At 34.0% G+C, this 15,924-nt stretch overlaps 1 long non-coding RNA gene across 1 annotated transcript in view; it reads right to left on the bottom strand.

Annotated features, from left to right (window-relative positions):
• Positions 1–877: 877 nt before the first annotated feature.
• Positions 878–15,924, bottom strand: part of LOC134690554 (uncharacterized) — a 38,438-nt gene continuing 23,391 nt past the window's right edge. The window contains exons 2-5 of the long non-coding RNA XR_010101968.1: positions 7,712–7,797; positions 3,330–3,412; positions 3,053–3,076; positions 878–963 (exon numbers count right to left, since the gene is read on the bottom strand). This is a non-coding gene — a long non-coding RNA (uncharacterized LOC134690554). The remainder of the gene's footprint in view (positions 964–3,052; positions 3,077–3,329; positions 3,413–7,711; positions 7,798–15,924) is intronic.

Below are 15,924 nucleotides of genomic sequence, written 5' to 3'. Positions count from 1 at the left end.
TTATGTTCTGAAGTAACTTGTAGTTGTGTGTTTTATACTGCTGGTGTACAATCTGTTATGTTCTGAAGTTACTTGTAGTTGTGTGTTTTATACTGCTGGTGTACAATCTGTTATGTTCTAAACTAACTTGTAGTTGTATGTTTTATACTGCTGGTGTACAATCTGTTATGTTCTGAACTAACTTGTAGTTGTATGTTTTATACTGCTGGTGTACAATCTGTTATGTTCTGAACTAACTTGTAGTTGTATGTTTTATACTGCTGGTGTACTATCTGTTATGTTCTGAACTAACTTGCAGTTGTGTGTTTTATACTGCTGGTGTACAATCTGTGATGTTCTGAAGTAACTTGTAGTTGTGTGTTTTATACTGCTGGTGTACAATCTGTTATGTTCTGAAGTAACTTGCAATTATGTGTTTTATACTGCTGGTGTACAATCTGTTATGTTCTGAAGTAACTTGTAGTTGTGTGTTTTATACTGCTGGTGTACAATCTGTTATGTTCTGAAGTAACTTGCAATTATGTGTTTTATACTGCTGGTGTACAATCTGTTATGTTCTGAAGTAACTTGTAGTTGTGTGTTTTATACTGCTGGTGTACAATCTGTTCTGTTCTGAAGAAACTTGTAGTTGTGTGTTTTATACTGCTGGTGTACAATCTGTTATGTTCTAAAGTCAATTGTTGTGGTGTGTTTATGTACAATATCCTGTATTTTGAAGTAACATGTAGTTTTACACTGTTTCACTGTGCTTTATTTTCAAGTAACCTGTAGTTTTGTGTCTTTTATCATGTTTATTGTACCATCAGACGACGTATCTTAAAATGATTTTTCTATAAAGTATTAAAATAAGGTAGTTTTGAATGTGACTTTTTCCCTTACTCCTTGATAATCAATTTCTACATCATTCTGTAAGCACAATTTTAAGGCTTCTTTATCTCCCTCCCTAGCAGCTGTAACAAGTTTCTGTAAGTAAAACATAGAAATTACATTTAATAGATTGTAATGAATGTCCTTACTGTTAAATCAGGTAATAATTTATATGTATTCTTCTTTTGGGAAATTAGTGTGGCGTTAATTATCACTGAACTAGTATAAATTTGTTTAGTGGCCAGCTGAGGGACGCCTCCGGGTGCAGGAATTTCTCGCTACATTGAAGACCTATTGGTGACTTTCTGCTGTTATTTTTTCTATTGTCGGGTTGTTGTCTCTTTGACACATTCCCCATTTCCATTCTCAATTTTATTCTTCTGTAAAGCAATGATTCAGTGGTTCAAATCAACATTTTTCCCTGAAAAGTCCTGGACCTTAATAACAGTAAAGTGGAACCTTAGGATGAAAGGTCCAAACATTGACTTTTGATTGGATCAATTTTAAAGATTTTGTGACCCTCTCACTAAAGCACTATGCCTATCAGAGTGGGTTAGGTATTTTATAATTACAGGTCATGGTTCAGGAAGCTTCTCCAAATTGGAGCCAATGGTGATCTTTCTGCCAATGAGACTTAAATTTTTGCTTACATTTTTCGCGATCATATCTTTTATCCTTGTTTAAACTCTCATTGCTTCTTTAGTTTAGCTACACCCAAAGTAGCCAGAATTTCATCGGCCTCACCTGTTTTTCTCTAAGAAGACGTGATGCTTAAGCAAAACAAACTCATGGTTTAGCAACGTTGACAACCACATGCGTTAATATGAAGAACACGAACTTGACAAAAGCACCAATAAAATTGTCATCTGACACGCTGTACTATTAATGAACCAGGAAGTAGATTACTAAGTTAAAAATAAATTTAATCAGAAAGCTAATTTATCGTGACTCATTACCACATCAATTTAGAAGTTATAACAAAGTGTTTAAACAGTAATTCGATTCAAATGTTTTCTAAAACTTGAAAATTAAAAGTCTGACGGATGCAGCTAATAACCAAATCCGAAGTCCGAACGCTAATCTGATAGGTCTCAGATCTAGGACCACCGCTAATTTAAACCCAATGACTACATAAATCAGTAGTATTCTTACTTCATGTAACATTCAGACAGAGAGGAGTTCCTTAAATAGCATGTAATTGGAATATATGCGTATATTTATGAGTAGAATATAAGACGATAAAGTGTCACCTGTGTAATGAGTAGAAGATAAGACAATTAAGTGTCACCTGTGTAATGAGTAGAAGATAAGACGATTAAGTGTCACCTTTGTAATGAGTAGAAGATAAGACGATTAAGTATCACCTTTGTAATGAGTAGAAGATAAGACGATTAAGTATCACCTTTGTAATGAGTAGAAGATAAGACAATTAAGTGTCACCTGTGTAATGAGTAGAAGATAAGACGATTAAGTGTCACCTTTGTAATGAGTAGAAGATAAGACAATTAAGTGTCACCTGTGTAATGAGTAGAAGATAAGACGATTAAGTGTCACCTGTGTAATGAGTAGAAGATAAGACAATTAAGTGTCACCTTTGTAATGAGTAGAAGATAAGACGATTAAGTATCACCTTTGTAATGAGAAGAGGATAAGTCAATTAAGTGTCACTCATGTTATGAGTAGAAGATAAGATCAAGTGTCACCTGTGTAATGAGTAGAAGATAAGACGATTAATTGTCAGCAGTGTAATGAGTAGAAGATAAGACGATTAAGTGTCAGCCATGTTATGAGTAGAAGAAAAGACAATTAAGTGTCACCCTTGTAATGAGTAGAAGATGACAATTAAGTGTCACCCGTGTAATGAGTAGAAGATAAAACCATCAAGTGTCACCCATGTAATGAGTAGAAGATAAGACAAGTAAGTGTCACTCATGTTATGAGTAGAAGATAAGTGTCAACCGTGTAATTCCTAGATGGATAACACAATTAAGAGGATTTCTGCTATTATTTATTAGCAATTGTTTTGTATTTTTTGTTCGATCTGTTTTCTTCGATCAGTATACTTAGTTTTGTAGTTCACCTAGAATTCTAGTTTTTATCTTAAATTATCACATACTTGTATCTAATTGTACAATAATGGGGAACAAAACCAAACATGACAAGGGGACTATTAGGTAAATCTTACCTCATTCCAATCCTCCATTATATCCTAAAAATAGAAAAGAAAAATTATATTCAATATATACTGTTTAGTTATCATTGAGGTACATGTATTATAGTTACTGCCAATTAAAAATACCTGATCATTATTGGATGTAATATACTGACCTAATATTTTAGATACTAATTTTAATTAAATAATAATAGCATTGAAACAGTCATTTATCTCAACTTTTCTGCACTATCATAACTATTAGAAGTTAATGAACTGAACTAAAAACCTTGAAGATCTGATCACATACCTAAATGATGTACAAATGTATTCTACAAGCAGGGTGTGACTCTTTCCATCGAACACCAGAACATCTATTGCACTTTCCCAGATCTAAGAATTTCAAAAAATATTTTTACCAGCTTTAAGAAACACATAAAAAATATCAAGTAACAGTTTCTTAAAACACTATCAACAATTTATAATCAACTAGAACTGTCAAATTAAATTCAATTGTTTGTTTTTTTATTCTGTATGCACAGGACCTATAACATAGTGGATTTAGTTAGAGGCTGTGTACCATATTTGGTTTTCCTTCATTGTTGTACAAAGTAGGCTGTTGATTTTTTTTCTTTTGAAATGTTCCACATTTTATCATACCAAGGCTTTTAATAGATGATTATATGGTATGGGTTTTGCTCATTGTTGAAGGCTATTAGACGACCTGTAATTGTTTATACCTTTGTCCTATGGTCTAGGAATAATTGTATCATTGTTAATCATACCACAACTCCTTATTATCATATGGTATCAGTTTTGCTCATTGTTGAAGGCTGTTGAACAACCTGCCATTGTTTATACCTCTGTCCTATGGTCTAGGAATAATTGTTTTATTGTTAATCATACCACAACTCCTTATTATCATATGGTATCAGTTTTGCTCATTGTTGAAGGCTGTTGGACAACCTGCCATTGTTTGTACCTGTCCTATGGTCTAGGATAATTGTATCATTGTTATTCATACCACACCTCCTTATTATCATATGGTATGGGTTTTGCTCATTGTTGAAGGCTATTAGACGAATTGTAATTGTTTATACCTTTGTCCTATGGTCTAGGAATAATTGTATCATTGTTAATCATACCACAACTCCTAATTAATATATGGCATGGGTTTTACTCATTATTGAAGGCTGTTGGACGATCTGTAATTGTTTATACCTTTGTCCTATAGTCTAGGAATAATTGCATCATTGTTAATCATACCACAACTCCTAATTATTATATGGTATGGGTTTTGCTCATTGTTGAAGGCTATTAGACGAATTGTAATTGTTTATACCTTTGTCCTATGGTCTAGGAATAATTGTATCATTGTTAATCATACCACAACTCCTAATTATTATATGGTATTGGTTTTGCTCATTGTTGAAGGCTGTCTGACAAACTGTAATTGTTTATATCATTATGCTTTAGTCTAGGGATACATGTATCATTGTTATTCATCACATGAACTTTCATGAACAATTTCTTTATACAATGAATTTGAATAATTTCAAACTAATGGGTAACAGAAAGAAGTTGCACAGCATAAACAACATGAATGTGTCCTAAGTACATGGATGCCCCATCCGCATTATAATTCTCTATGTTCAGTGGACCGTGAAATGGGAAAATCTCTAATTTGGAATTAAAATTAGAAATATCATATCATAAGGAACATGTGTAGTAAGTTTCAAGTTGATTGGACTTCAAGTTCATCAAAAACTTTAACCTGAAGCAGGACAGACGGACCAACGGACGAAATATCAGACGAACAGACGGAACCACAGATCAAAAAACATTCCCATAAATGGGGCATAAAAATTGCTAACATTCTACAAATCAACATTTTCAAGCTGCTCATCAAAAATAAAATCATTCCCTTCCATAGAAGCCAAGAAAAAGTAATTTTCATTGTACAATGAGTGTTGTATAAGTTCGAACTATCAACCAATGGAAGTGGCTGTACGACAGATGTGAAAACAGGAAGTGGATGTATGACAGATGTGAAAACAGGAAGTGGATGTATTACAGATGTGAAAACAGGAAGTGACTGTATGGCAGATGTGAAAACAGGAAGTGACTGTATGGCAGATGTAAAGACAGGAAGTGGCTGTATGACAGATGTGAAAACAGGAAGTGGCTGTATGATAGATGTGAAAACAGGAAGTGGCTGTATGACAGATGTGAAAACAGGAAGTGGATGTATGGCAGATGTGAAAACAGGAAGTGGCTGTATGGCAGATGTGAAAACAGGAAGTGGTTGTATGACAGATGTGAAAACAGGAAGTGGCTGTATGACAGATGTGAAAACAGGAAGTGGTTGTATGGCAGATGTGAAAACAGGAAGTGGCTGTATGACAGATATGAAAACAGGAAGTGGCTGTATGGCAGATGTGAAAACAGGAAGTGGCTGTATGGCAGATGTGAAAACAGGAAGTGGCTGTATGACAGATGTGAAAACAGGAAGTGGCTGTATGGCAGATGTGAAAACAGGAAGTGACTGTATGGCAGATGTGAAAACAGGAATTGGCTGTATGGCAGATGTGAAAGCAGGAAGTGGCTGTATGACAGATGTGAAAACAGGAAGTGGCTGTATGTCAGATGTGAAAACTATTTACTCTGTATTGATTTACCTCATTTTGGAGAAGCAGCAAATATCAATTTTCAAGTCTTTGGTTGAACTGTCCACGGTTCAAACCCACCACCTCCCACACTAAAAGTTAACACAACACACAACACCATGAAGATCAACGAGGCAGTCGTTATGGATTGATTTGTTTTGTTCTCTTATACAATACATACTAATAAATAAATACTGATGAATGTACCTCTGAGGTCAGCCTAATTTATAAGTTAGGTTGTGTCATCATCTAAAGCATCTGTGAAAAATAACTATAAATCTGATTACTTGTTTAAGCACGATATATATGTAAAATTGAAGTATGACTAAAAAATACTTCATTCGTACTTGTTATGAATGTTTCTTATAAACATATCAATGTGTGTGTGTTATCTCCCTGTTTCAATAAAATAAACTTACAGTTATAAGTTAAATGGTTCGCTATTGACCCCCTACGGATCCATAGAGGGTGAGTAAAATCCATAGAGGGTGAGGTCGAAGGGGGTAAGTAGTGAACCATATATACGATATAACGAATTTATCGCACATGGGACTTTTCCTGCTGCGTTTTGTATAAAAATAAACAATGAAATACAACAACATCAATAGATGACGTCACCATTAAAAATAGACAGACGTCATGAACCCATATGAAATTTACTAACCCCATACAGATCCATAGGGGGTCACCATGTGACGGCGTTAAACCAATCGCGTCATAATTTACCCGTGGTGGGATAAAAAGGTATAATGTGCAATTATTTCATTAACATGAATAAATCCTAAATTTAATGGCCCGCTTCATGAAAATGGAGACCTTATCATATGAGGTTATTTTTGCATCGTTGACTATATATTGACTTGTACACATCTCCATTCTTGCTTTGTTTGGTTGCTGTCATTGACATATATCTCACTTTATTTTTCTATAGCACAAGTTCAATGCTTATATTTGAAGACAAATAACATTGTAATGATGTTATCACATTCTTTGTGTCTTGTTTACTATAAAAACATTGGTGGTATTTTGAATGTAAAAACTATATAGTGATTATCTCCCCTTATAGAGTTTGAATATTTTACATTATCTCCCCTTATAGAGTTTAAACATTTTAGGTAGCAGGTACCAGTTTTGGTGTACCAGAACATGTGTCCCACGCAGAAATTGTGTTATAGTAAAGCATTGAGGTATATAATTGCATCATGTGGACTAAAAAAATAATTGAATGTAAATTCTAGGCTAGTATACTACACAAGTAAGTAGTTGCATACACAGGTTGGGGATTTCCTTCACACATGGGTCCAATCAGATGTCAAAATTGTGGTCTCCTCACTTGACAGCATCCAATCAAAGTAGTGAAAATATTCATTTTTTTGTAAACAAAAATATCTTGAGAATTTGATGGTAAGGATAGGTTCGGACAAGGCTCTAATTCACTAAATATCCTTTATCTCTTGAATTTTGCCTAAAATTCTTGTCGGCTTTTAGCAGGATTCTGCAGGTGAGCAATAGATTGGTATCAGAGCATCACATTTTTTGCCTTATTTACAATGCATTTATAAATTTTTAAATCTCCATGCTGGACAGACACCCACATTTAAAGGTTTTCTATATATTTACATAAGCACGCACACATCTTGGTTCCTTGAAACCATACATTTTATTTGTATATAAGCTTGAATGAATTTTCAAGAAAATAAAATCATAAATCCATGAAATTCTAAAGATTTATTGTAAAATAACTGGTTTCTGCCACCTTAGCTTATCTCCTCTTATAGTTTGAACATTTAACATTATCTCCCCTTACAGAGTTTGAATATTTTACATTATCTCCCCCTATAGAGTTTGAACATTTTACATTATCATCCCTTACCATGCTTATAGAGTTTGAACATTTTTCATTATCTCCCCTTATAGAGTTTGAACATTTCACATTATCTTCCCCTATAGAGTTTGAACATTTTACATTTGAAACAAATTTCAATAGTAAATGATCCTATATAGTTCAAATAAAATGTACACTTACCTATAATAACAACTTGGCTGGACATGGATCACATTGACTATAATAGTAACTTGACTGGACAAGGATCACATTGACTGGACACGGATCTAATAAATACAAATAATTAGATGTTCAAAATAAAAATATGGATAAAAAAGAAAAAGACAAACAACAGTACACAAAACACAAAATTAATTGAAGACTGAGCGGGAAACCCATCAAAAGTTTGGGGTTATCTCAGGTGCTCCACATGTGGCACTTGTGTTGCTCATTAATAAGTACACACTCAGTGATAGTTCTAATTTAAAGATAGTTTTCAATGGTTGAATACAATGTTGACCTCTTTCATTGTATAGTTGCGGTCTCATTGACATTAACATCCAATCTATCATTCATACACCACAAGTAACTTCTTAAAAAACTCTTTAAGCAACTCACATTGTAATGATTGCAATGTTTTGTTTTGTTTTCATTAACAAATGCACTTCATTTTTTGTAATCATGTCATGTTATTTTTTGTTTCCAATTTATTTAACAAAAGTAGAGCTCTGAGGAAAAATGACGCCACTGCCTCTAATATTGGGATATTTTTTATGCAAGTCTTGATTTTCACATACCGTAAATAGTTTAACAATGCAACATGTCTCGTAAGCATATAATTGATATTCATATATGCGTGTGTGAAGTGAAGATGACAACTGACTGTTTTTTTTTAATACAAATGAACAGATCAAGAGTAAAGACTACCTGAATGATCTACAGTATCCAATGACTACTGGCTGGTTTCTTTTTTGTACAAATAAATAGGTCAAGACTACCTGAATGATCTACAGTATCCAATGACTACTGGCTGGTTTTTTTTTGGTACAAATAAATAGGTGATCAAGAATACTAAAATGATCTACAATATCCAATGATTACTAGCTGTTCTTTTGTACTAATAAAAAGGTCAAGACTATTTAAATGATCTACAATATCCAATGGCTACTGGCTGTTCTTTTGTACATACTAAATAAAGACTACCTGAATGATCTAAAGTACTCTAAGTAATGTGTAATTTTTTTCTTGCAATTACATTTTTCTAAATCAAGAATACAGACTTCTATAAAAAAAGAAGATGTGGTATGATTGCTATAATGAGACAACTATCCACAAAAGACCAAAATGCCACAGACATTAACAACTGTAGGTCACCGTATGGCCTTCGACAATGAGCAAAGCCCATACCACTTAGTCAGTTATAAAAGGCCCCGATGAGACAATGTAAAACAATTCAAACGAGAAAACTAACAGCCTTATTTATGTAAAAATATGAAGGAAAAACAAATATGTAACACATAAACAAACGACAACCACTGAATTACAGGCTCCTGACTTGGGACAGGCACATACATAAATAATGTGGTGGGGTTAAACATGTTAGCGGGATCCCAACCCTGCCTCTAACCTGGGACAGTGGTATAACAGTACAACATAAGAACGAACTATAAAAATCAGTTGAAAAAGGCTTAACTCATCAGACGGACAAAAATACAAGTGGACTAGTATCCTTTCAAACCAAATGATTATGAAGAGCCTGTTGTAACAAGCTCTTATACCCCACTAGTCCTATAACATATGACTTTGCATTCTTATTCAATTTTTAACGTTTTTATACTGATGTTTTCATTATTTTTTTTAATTTTGAATGCGAAGTGTGACACATTGATAGTAAAAAAAAAATATCAGAACAGTAAATAGAAATAGTAAATAATGCTCCCGAGGTCATATGTTTATATAGGACTAATTACCCACATACTCATTAAATAAGTTACTATAGTGACATAGTTATTTCTGTTACTTGAAGCAAATTCTATTTCTGTAGATTTATACAATAGCATAATATTGTTATACTTGTTTTATTTCACCTTGAAGATTAGACAAATAGGGATACTCCTTTGATTTTTTACTCTGCTCAATTTGATATTCATTCTTTAACCATATATCATAGTAAGCTAATTTTTAATTTACACTAATCCAAAATCTTTCATGTCAAATTTCTGTCTCCATTTAAGTTTATGCTTTTGAACCATCATGGTATTAAACACAATTCCAAGTAATTATGCTGTTATAGTGGGTCACCATATATTCAACTTGGGTGGCATTCCAGTTATTGAAATTTGTGTCAGATTGGATAATGAACTAGACTTTTAGGAATTGATCTCATTATTTAATATGGAACCATAGTATGGGACCCCTACCCGGTAACAAAATAAAACATGTCAAGCGGCAAAATTTATCACCAGAGATTACAAGTCAAGAGAGGATGGATAAGTCTCCAAAATGCTTGCCAAACTGGAACTTCAACAAGATCTCCAGACAAGGACGAACAAGGAGTTGAAGCCAAAGTTAGTATTTATGTAAAAAGTAGTCGAGGGGCTGATTTACGCTATATAAGATTGAACCAGACAAATTCCTCAAAAAAGCATGTCCAAAGAGAACCAGAAATTCAAAGAATACCACGCAACAATTATTGTGGAAAACAATGGAAAAGCAAGTGAGGAATAATTCTTACAGTGAGTTTATTGACATTCCACTTAATAAAACACCGTACATTATGCAAACTCATCCTTTGTAAGACAGTGATCGCCCCGAATCAGCTATGACGACACTGTTGTGCAGGCATCAAACGTAGAGAGCTTCAAATCTGTTCTCCCGCCCCACCAATAAATCGGCAGCGCTTTCTCAAAGCGTTGTATTAAAGCAAGCATCTTTATCAACAATTTATTCACATGTCATACAGATACAGTCTGTTACAGACTCTACAGGTGTAACTTTGTAAACAAAGATGGACTTCCGGTACTTCAATCTGTCTTATAACCAGTAGAAAGTGGACCAACACGGACATATTATATTTTCTTATAAAAAAGGCAGTTGTTTGTAAAACGAAAAGACTATCAAGTATTCCCCGATTAATTATATATCTTTAATGTTTTAACAATGTTTTAGTTTTTCTTCACATAATCAATAGTTATAAAAATAGATTTATGAGTATCTTAACTACATTGGTTGGTACACTTCGATCTTTTTGGTAATAAGAAGGACCGGAGGTATGTTAACTGGTTCCCGGTTGATTACTACACATGATAATACATGCAGATTCCAGTTTGTATGTAAAATAGTAAATACGAAACCAAGCGCGGTAGGCGGAGAAATGTAATGGGGAAGAAAATATACGAAACCAAGTGCGGAAGGCAGAGAAATGTAATGGAAGTTCAGGTCAGCAGTATTGGAACCCATCACCTCCCACACTAAAGGTTAACACAATACCACAACACAATGAAGATCTTTGGTTTAAACCCACCACCTCCCACAATAAAGGTGAATACAATACTACAACACCGTGAAGATAAACGAGGCAGTCTTTATGGATTAATTTGTTTTGTTCCCTTAAAAAAAATAAAATTATACAACATGTACAATACATACTAATTAGATAAATACTGATGAATACCGCAACACCGTGAAGATCAACGAGACAGTCTTTATGGATTGATTTTTTTTATGCAATCTTAAAAAATACGATACATACTAATTAGATAAATACTGATGAATGTACCGCTGAGGTCAGCCTAATTTATACATAAGGTTGTGCCATCATCTAAAGCATCTGTGAAAAATAACTATGAATCATATTTAATTGTTTAAGCCTGATATATGTAAAATATACATGTATGTATCACTTAAAAATACTTTATTGGTACACTATTGTGGGTTATCTCCCTGTATTAACATATCAAAGTTTGTGGGTTATGTCCCTGTTTCTTATAAACATCAATGTTTGAGTCTTATCTCCCCTTTTCTTATAAACATATCAATGTGTGTGGGTTATCTCCCTGTATAAACATATCAATGTTAGTGGGTTATCTCCCTGTATAAACATATCAATGTTTGTGGGTTATCTCCCAGTTTCTTATAAATATATCAAAGTTTGTGGGTTATCTCCCTGTTTTTTTATCTACATATCAATGTTTGTGGATTATCTCCCTGTATAAACATATCAATGTTTGTGTGTTACCTACCTGTATAAACATATCAATATTTGCAGGTTATAAATTATGTCCCCATTTCTTATAAACATCAATGTTTGTGTGTTATATCCCTGTTTCTTATAAACATATCAATATTTGTGTGTTATATCCCTGTTTCTTATAAACATATCAATGTTTGTGTGTTATCTCCCTGTTTCTTGTACATATATCAATGTTTGTATGTTATCTCCCTGTTTCTTATCAACATATTAATGTTTGTGGGTTATCTCCCTGTATAAACATCAATGTTTGTGGGTTATCTACCTGTCTCTTATCAACATATTAATGTTTGTGGGTTATCTCCCTGTATAAACATATTAAAGTTTGTGGGTTATCTCCCTGTTTCTTATAAACATATCAATGTATGTGTGTTATCTCCCTGTATAAACATATCAATGTTTGTGTGTTATCTCCCTGTTTCTTATAAACATATCAATGTTTGTGGGTTATCTCCGTGTTTCTTATAAACATATCAATGTTTGAGTGTTATCTCCCTGTTTCTTATCTACATATCAATGTTTGTGGGTTAGCCCTGTATAAACATATGAATGTTTGTGGGTTATATCTCCTGTATAAACATATCAATATTTGTGTGTTATCTCCCTGTTTCTTATAAACATATCAATGTTTTTGTGTTATCTCCCTGTTTCAATAAAATAAACTTACAATAAAGGTACAGATAGTGGACAAAAGTTTTATTGTTTATTTCAGGGTTGGCAAAGTAATACCCGCCCGGGTTTTAGTGGGCGGGAAAACCCGGGTTTTCCCGGGCTGGGCAATACTCTCTGAAACAGGGAATACTGGGCAATATGATTTTTTAAGCTTATTTCAACACAAAATAGTAAAGACATGTTGTAGTTTCATAGCATTATAGCTAAATATATACATTTCATATAGATAACCATTGAGAGTCATTTCTAGAAGATTAAAAATTCAATTTCATTCTCTTCTCCACATAAATTCTATGTAGGCAAAATACAAAATTTGCACATTTTAGGATTCCTTGTTAATTTCCAAGCAGTGTTTCAATAATCTTAACACCTTGTTGCAGTGATTATGTGGATTGTAAATTAAATTGCTATATATGCAATCATGATTGCTAAATAAACAACCTACAGGGTCTTGTCATTAACTGTCATAGAAATGAAAAGACTGATTATTGTTATATAAACATATCTGTGTTCTAATCTGAATAATTACTTATTAATTAGTTTTGTACATTTGTTCATATATAAATTATTTCAATGTAATTTTTCTTACATATACATGTAATCCTTAAATTCTTTATACTTTTGTACATGTATGTATCATAAGACTCTCAAACAAGTAAACTTATTTTACTTAGGTTTATATATCATGTATATATATCTTAAATGTATTTCATTTGTGTTTAAGTACTGAATCCTTTTAAAATTCAGGCCAGTATCTTATATTACCCAGTAAAACCCAGTAAAACCCAGTTTTTTCAGTATTTCCCACTGGGCTGGGCAATACTCATAAAACCCAGGTTTTTGCCAACCCAGGTTTATTTGGCCACGATTTTCGTGAGGGTCGTTTTCATTTTCTGATTTGTCTGATTGGTGAAAAACAAATGCACATTTTTACGATCTTAATTTGGTTAGAATGCATAGCAAACTTTTCCAGAAATATTTTCTTTGTGTTCACCTCGTCAGAAAATTAAAATGAGCCTGAATGATATCATTGCCATGAATAATTCCTAAATTTTATGGCCAGCTTCATGAAAATGAAGACCTTGTCATATGAGGTTATTTTTGATTTGTTGACTATATATTGACTTCTACACATCTCCATACTTGCTTTGTTGGGTTGCTGTCTTATTGATATATAGCTTACATTTTACGTTTGAATCAAATTTCACTAGTAAATAATCCTTTATAGTTCACATATAATTAATGTACACTTACCTATGATAACAACTTGACTGGACAAGGATAATGACTGAACGAGGGTCACATTGACTGGACAAAGATAATGACTGAACGCGGGTCACATTGACTGGACAAGGATAATGACTGAACGAGGGTCACATTGACTGGACAAGGATAATGACTGAACGAGGGTCACATTGACTGGACAAGGATAATGACTGAACGAGGGTCACATTGACTGGACAAGGATAATGACTGAACGAGGGTCACCTTGACTGGACAAGGATACTGACTGAACGAGGGTCACCTTGACTGGACAAGGATAATGACTGAACGAGGGTCACATTGACTGGACAAGGATAATGACTGAACGAGGGTCACATTGACTGGACAAGGATAATGACTGAACGAGGGTCACATTGACTGGACAAGGATAATGACTGAACGAGGGTCACATTGACTGGACAAGGATAATGACTGAACGAGGGTCACATTGACTGGACAAGGATAATGACTGAACGAGGGTCACATTGACTGGACAAGGATAATGACTGAACGAGGGTCACATTGACTGGACAAGGATAATGACTGAACGAGGGTCACATTGACTGGACAAGGATACTGACTGAACGAGGGTCACCTTGACTGGACAAGGATAATGACTGAACGAGGGTCACATTGACTGGACAAGGATAATGACTGAACGCGGGTCACATTGACTGGACAAGGATAATGACTGAACGAGGGTCACATTGACTGGACAAGGATAATGACTGAACGAGGGTCACATTGACTGGACAAGGATACTGACTGAACGAGGGTCACCTTGACTGGACAAGGATAATGACTGAACGAGGGTCACATTGACTGGACAAGGATAATGACTGAACGAGGGTCACATTGACTGGACAAAGATAATGACTGAACGAGGGTCACATTGACTGGACAAAGATAATGACTGAACAAGGGTCACATTGACTGGACAAGGATAATGACTGAACGAGGGTCACATTGACTGGACAAGGATAATGACTGAACGCGGGTCACATTGACTGGACAAAGATCTAATAAATACAAATAATAGATGTTCAATCTACAAACATGGCTAAAAAAAAATACCAACAGACAAAACACGAAATAAAAAACTAAAGACTGAGCAACGCGAACCCCACCAAAAGTTGGGGGTGATATCAGGTGCTCCTAAAGGGTAAGCAGATCCTGCTCCACATGTGGCACTCGTGTGTTGCTCATGAATGTAAGTACAAACCCAGTGATAGGTCTATAATTTAAAGATGCTTGTCAATGGTTTAATACAATTTTGACCTCTTTCCCTGAATGGTTGATGTATCATTGACATAAATATCCCATCTTTCATTCATATACCACAATTTGATTTCTTAGTTAAAATCTCTAATTTTTAAAGCAAATATCATTGTAATGATTGCAATGTTTTGTTAGACATGTTAGTTTTTATCCCCATTATGCAATTAATTTTGCAATTATGTCATGTTATTTTTTGTTTCCAAATATAACATGACATAATTGCAAAATTGCAATATATATTTATATATATAAACTCCCTTGCTACCGGTGTGGCATGTTATTATTTTAGAAATATTAGTTTGACCTCTACATGCTCTATGTTCTATTTTAGACAAGGAGGCCATACTGGTTGATCAATCTGGAGAAAACCACAAACTTTGTAGTTGCCGGGCTCACACTACTTTAGAATCATAGGGAGAAGTGTCTTCTATTTTAGACAAGGAGGCCATATTGGTTGATCAATCTTGGAAAAACCACAAACTCTATAGTTGCAGGACTCACACTACTTTAGTTTAGAATTAAAGAGAGAGAAGTGACTTCTATTTTTGAAACAGATTGTCAAATCAACTTGCAGAAATTATATGTGTGCACCTTGGATAACCACAGAAAACTTATAAAATCAGTTCAACTATTGAAAATATTTCTTAATTTTATGATAATCTTAGATATATATGTAAAACTGTGTACTGATGTATTTGTCTAATAATATGAAGAGTCCATGTGGTGTGAAATAAATACATCCTTTTTCAACTTTTTATAGTTTGTTCTTATGTTGTACCGTTACACCACTGTCAAAGGTCAGGGGAGGGTTGGGACCCCGCTAACATGTTTAACCTTGCCACATTCTGTATATATGTGCCTGTCCCAAGTCAAGAGCCTTTAATTCAGTGGTTGTCATTTGTTGTGTGTCGCATGTTAGTTTTCTTTATTCTAGTTTGAATTGTTTTAAATT

The sequence above is a fragment of the Mytilus trossulus genome, chromosome 11 (assembly GCF_036588685.1).
Source record: "Mytilus trossulus isolate FHL-02 chromosome 11, PNRI_Mtr1.1.1.hap1, whole genome shotgun sequence".
Lineage (NCBI taxonomy): Eukaryota > Metazoa > Mollusca > Bivalvia > Mytilida > Mytilidae > Mytilus > Mytilus trossulus.
This window is presented reverse-complemented; position numbering and strand designations above follow the sequence as displayed.